Raw genomic sequence first — 6,433 nt, 5'->3', positions numbered from 1 at the left:
CTTCCCAACACTTTTGTCATAAAAGTTAAATATTAATCATTTTCTGTCGAATAAGTAGGTTAATCATTCTGTTTTCCAGCCAACATTTAAATTAAAGGGTTATTTTATTCGTTTTGTGATAATTAGTAAGAGGATACAAATTCAAATAGATGAAGACACCATTGCTAAGCAAAGAACAAAAACCATTTGGCATAACCTCAAATGTGGTGTTTACTATTGCAGCAATAAGCTGGACCATTAAATCTGTGCATAAGGCTTAGTACATAGTCTAAAGGGAAATGTTGTCTCTTATTGTACGCTCAAAACCGTTTACACCTTCATGTAAACTCAAGAGAATCATTACTTATAAATACTAACGCTTTATAAATTTATATGTATAATAATGAAATATTTTGATTTCAAATTAAAGTCTTAATCAGCAAGGTGTCCAAAAACTGTTGATTATAAACAGTATTGGTTAAGACCTAATATTTAGGTTATATAGTACACCAATCGAGAAGGTTAGTCAAAATCGATCTGTTTGGATGAAAAAGAACCATGTTCGTGTCATACACACGTATAAACCTCAACTGATTATTAGAATTGTCCGACGATACTAAATACATTATCAATGTAAAAGCTCCTTTGTAAATGTTTAGTTTCAAAAGATCGATCGTAAAATGTGTTAGGTAGAGTTTAAAGGATACAAAAATAGGAGCACCAATTTTAAGTCATTTTGTAAAACTACTAACAATCCTTTTGTTAATTTAAGGTGAAAGGTATGAAAGATGCGTATATAAATTCTCGTTACCTAAAGTGCTTGATAGTGACAAGCATAATGTTTTTATGAATATAGAATAACATGAGATATGATCAGTGGATGTTTGGAGTGTATGATGTTAAAAGAATCTTCAACATGATGATGGCATGCAGTGTTTATAACCAGAGTATATAAGCATGCATTGGGGGTAGAAAAGTGTAGTGCGAGGGTTTGATGTTGTGGACAATATGCTGTGTTCGGACGACAGAGAGTATAAACACGTTGTGTACAGGGAACTGAGACAGCTGGTGGGAGCCTTTGATGTTGAGGATCGTGTCAAGTGTTTGACATTATCGAGCTCTCTTTATCCCTTGATTGTCTATCGTGAGTTTTTGAGTATACAGAGGGAAAAAACACCTACGTACGGTTATTTTTCATATCTGAGTTTATGCAATTTCAGAACTAAGATTGTAAATATAAAAAAAAATACTACAATTATCTCAGTTAAACCATTGATACTAAGCATTTCAGCTGAAGGTCATTTATACGATACAAAATCTAGACGATATGTTTAACAACATTGGACAATTTAATGAAGTTTTTAACACCAAACTAATCAGAAGTGACAAAGTTCTCAACAGACTTGGCAGTAAACCAGAAGTCATTGATTACATGTTAACTTTATCAAAACTCAACATTTTTCCTCGAAGTTTTCTTCCAAAGTTCTATAACTTTATTACATATCTTGTTAAAACTACCGGGTGAAAATCATTATTGTAATGTTTGTAACGTAGCATTATGAAGTAAAAACCTTTAATTGGTCCTAATAATAAATAATCGATATATTATAAATCTTTGCTTAGTACATAACATTTAATTAGAGGTTCAAGTTAAAAGCTTATTAGTAAAACGGGGATTTACACTTAAGGATTATGGTTTCCAAACAATCACAAAACAATTTAACGAATTTGGATATACCAGAGGTGCTAGTACACAATGTGTTTCAGTTAATAACCGAGGCTAACCTTTTTTATGTACTTACTAGCAAAAATAACATTTAGTAGCTACTCCTGATGTTTGGTCCTCTCAAATGTATATTAATTTCTAGACCAATTCTAAGAGAATAGTTTTGCTATATATTTCAAATTAGAACCACTCAATACGACCTAGTTGATCCTCGTTGGGCGAGTAAAGCAGACATATCACGTGATCTTATTGACGAATCGGAGACATGCGATATTGGAGCTGTATAAACACGTGAACTGAAAACTTCTCTTCGTTTATTTTGTAACTGAAACTAATATAATATCCATTTTGACTGTTCCATAGAACTTTTTATACCTATATGCTTTCGTTGAAGGCCCCTTGTATTTCACAGCAGACTGTTAGCACTATTGCAGTATACTTAATATGGGCTAGCTTACATCTTACATCTTCAAACCTTGCTGCATTCCTCTTATGAGCTTTAACTTGATGTAAAACTGTATCTCAAGATTATAGTGAGTTCGAAATAGTATAATTATACAGTGTGATTGTTAATTTGTTACGTAACTGTGTAATGTAAATTTTACCATCATTATACTCTATATAAAGTAATAAGACTTAGTATAACAATAGTAGCCATAATTAAACTATTTTTAAGCTTTTATTACTTTCTATGCCTTAAGGAGGTCCATGAGGAGTCAGGCAAAATTCTTAAATTGCAGCATAGGTTGATTTATGGTATCAAAGGCCCAAGTTAGTATAACACGTTTCTGCAAACCCGAACTCAAACTGACAACCGAATCAAAAATTGCAGCCGTTGAAATATTTCTTGAATCTGCAGTTTTTTTGTGAATTGCTTCCGACTTCTAGGCAGACGTCTCACAGAGGAGGGGCACATAATAGCTTTACAAATTCAATAAATCTTTGAACAGCTGTAATCATAATAATAATAATTCTGCTTAATATAATTCTTACTCGGTTGTGGGTTTGCGGCAATCTATTCCACTAAGATATTGAATTTTATATCAAACTCGACCTGTGCTGTTGTTAAGGAATTTTGTCTGACACCTCGTGAACCACCCTCCCTTAAGGGATAAAAAAAGTTATAAAAGCTTAAAAGAGGACCCATTTATGGCTATTATTGATATACCAAGTCTCATTACTTCATCTATAATACAAACAATATTTGAAAGTACAAAATATACGTAAACTAACACTTGTAATAATATTTTTACTTTTAGGCTATACTTTTTACTTACAAGACGGTAAATACTATAACAGAATGGTAAGTGGTGATTGATTTCGATTGGACACTCCAATCATCATCAGACCCACTTACGATCATCGATCCCCACTTACCATCCTTTATACAGAATTTATATAAAGTCCCGCACTGGCTTAATATGTTCTGAACGAAAAAAGATCAATCAGTTAGATTAAATACATCAACAAAAAACCTAAAAATCTACTTTTTAAGGAACCCTAAGTTTTCTGCCATATCATGGGGACGTCCCGCAAGGAGTCAAAAGGAAATTTTTAAAAGAAAGGTTGATATGTACATCGAGCTAAAGACGTTTATTAGCAGAATATTATACCACAAATTTTAACTGAAACGGACAACCGAGTAAGAAATGACAGCAGTTCAAAGATTCATTGAATTTGCAATGCTACCTCCTCAGGGGGGCAGCCGCTAGGAATCGGAAGTTAATCGTAAACGTAATCATAAAACGACATGAACCTCAAATTAAAAGTCTTTATTAGTAGATTACAATTCCGCAAATTCTAGCTCAAAAGAACAACTGTGTAAAAATTGGCAGCCGTTTAAAGATTCAAAATGTCAGATTCAAGAAATCTTTGAACAGCTACCATATTTGGCTTTGTTGTCCGTATGAGTTAAATTTGCAGCATTGTATACTGCTTTTAAAGCCCTTTAGTTCGATGTACATATCAACCTATGCTCCAATTTAAGGTTTCCTTCTTACTCCTTGCGGGACGTCCCCGTAATATGGCAGAAAACTGACAGTTCCTTCAACAATTTTATTTTTAGGTGTGGTGTTGATGTACCAAATCTAATTGATTTATCTCTGGTCGTTTATAAAATATTAAGCCTATGTGGGACCTTATATACGCCATGGTATTTACCGCATTGTGAGTAAAAAGTATAAGTGTAAACATAGTTTTACATGTCTTATTTGAAGCATTTTGATGTATTTTCAAGTAATTTCATAACACCTACGATGCTGATGAAGGAGTTATTTTAAAATATATTTCGGGATTTTAAATCACATCGCAATACTTATTACATGGCAAATTAATATGACGTTTGTGATAATTTAAATAGTTGAAAATTATGTTCCTTTTAAATTCATGCTTTTGTTACTAAACACAATAAGAATATGATTTACATTATATTATTTATGGTGAAATTAGTTTTATAAGGCCTTAATTCCATAAGAAAATTAAGGTAGTTAGGTTCCTTTTGTAACCATTTAAATCTTAAGTCTTTTGGACGGACCTGTAAAGTGAACATGATCACCATGGAAGGGCACCGCCTGTCAAGAACTTTTGAAAGTGTTAAACTTTCAGATTGAAGGCCGTCAGTTGGATCTCGAAGTAAGATTATTTGAATCCGTCCCAAAGGCTAAATAGCTTTGCAACAAAGTTTAGTCACGGTGATTAACGAAATTGCTCTAAACGATTGCAGTGTAGTCGGAAGACGAGAAGAAAACCTTCTAGTTAACCCTTTATAACAGGAAGCTAGTTCAATCCTACCCCCTTCTATTGTTTTGTTGTGTAAGCTAATTAAAACAATATGTTTTATGTTAAAGGTAATGAACCAATTGGTGAGATTAATACTGAGGTCAATATATTGATTAAATTAATTAATAGGCTATTTTAAGTTTGGTTCTGTTTCTTTTATTTACTGTTTATATGATGCGTTTAAAGGATACATGTACATATATCTTAGACACTATTATGACAATCATGTTCAGCATTTAATTTACCTTCATTTGCGTATTCAACCACAAGAACAAATCATAGGTTTTCAGTGAGACGTCATTCTGGGCTATGTTTAATCGTCTGGCAAATTTGTGGGTTAATTGTTTTATTCTATCACACAGCCTGTAGTTATATTCGGAGTGTAATACATCTTCATACGAAGCTTTTCTTGGCAAATAAAACAAACATCAAAGAGACTCGAAGATAAGGATCTCTGAATGCTGAGAGAAAAGACACGTGCTAATGGCAAGACGAAAACTAATTGCTAAGGTCTTCTCTTGGCCCTTAACCTTCAGAGCAGTTTTTATCACCGTGCTTTCAAAAAATGTGTTTTCAAACTAATCTACAACAACTGTAATGTTGTGTATGAGGAGTTAACATTAAAATCGTAGGCCTATATATGGATTCGTTCTTTGACATAAAAATCCTTTTGGTAAATATTTTAATGAGGACTTCCTAGTAGAAAATATATCGTATTAAAATGCACATTTTCTTTCTAAAACTATAAAACAAATGAGCGTGTAATTTTTCCAATTTGAATTATAGCTTGCAATTGAAATCATAGTTCATGAATTTTCAAACAAAACATCAAATTATCAATTTACGTATACTAATAGGCTTACTTTATCCTTTGTAAACACATTGCGTAGGCTACATTTTATTTCCCTGGAATATTCAAAGTCCATTATTATTATTATTATTATTATTATTATTATTATTATTATTATTAATTAATAATAATAATGGATACTTGAGTGTGATACTCGCTCTCACTCAAGTATCAACTACTAGCGATAAACTAATTGTATATGTATACGAGAAGCTCACACTTAATCAGGTGGAGAAATGTTCAATTTTAACTGAGCTGATTTACGACAGAAACCCAGTTTTAATGTTAATTAACAGCATCCATTTTAAGTAGCATCGTTCTTTTGCATTTTAACCAATTCTATAGTTAGTTCTGACGTTGCAAAGAATGAATAATATATATAAGCTCCTGTATATTTTTGGGCGTCCTATATTAATCAAAATATGAAAAGTCAATTTTCGTCATACTGCAGCAAATCAGCTATTTTAAACATGTGTTGTGGGTCTGGAGTGTTTTTTTTTACTTCCTAGAGAGTAAAAAGCCTTTTCTGTCAATAGGTAGTAAACGCCAGCTCTATAAAGCTTGCAAACTCGGTTGTAAACTTCGATTGTAAGTAATAGCTGTATAGACATTATGTATCGATTGATTCAAACTGTTGTAGCTAATTGTTGGCAGTGGTTCGTCATTGATAGATTTACCGTAGTCGTAATGGATGAAATTATTGAACCACCTACTAAACAGCTGCTTATTTGCATTAGCTAAATTGAAAAAAATTTGGAAGTTATTTTGATTGGTTGTCATTAAAACTATTTTTGTTCGTAACTTAGTCTGCTTAAATAGTTGTGCAATATAAGAATGAAACGAGGTGTGCTGAAAATTCCAAAACAATTCCATTAGTGTTCTTGACAAACTATTATCATGTTATCTTATTTAAAAAAAATAATATAATCTTCTAACTAAAATGTATTTCAGAAGATATTGCTTTTGCATAAAATAACATAATATAATTTGTCGCTTAAAAACGCTGTAGAATATGGTATACTTAAACTTTGCCTTCCACAAAAGTATTTCGTAAAAACCTAAGTTCAATAATTATATTTATTCATATTTGATATTCATAT

Source organism: Macrosteles quadrilineatus, unplaced genomic scaffold, assembly GCF_028750875.1.
Source record: "Macrosteles quadrilineatus isolate MER2022 unplaced genomic scaffold, UCM_ALF_1.0 Scaffold_2__2_contigs__length_208266976, whole genome shotgun sequence".
Lineage (NCBI taxonomy): Eukaryota > Metazoa > Arthropoda > Insecta > Hemiptera > Cicadellidae > Macrosteles > Macrosteles quadrilineatus.
The sequence above is the reverse complement of the archived record's forward strand: the minus strand, read 5'-3'. Positions refer to the sequence as shown.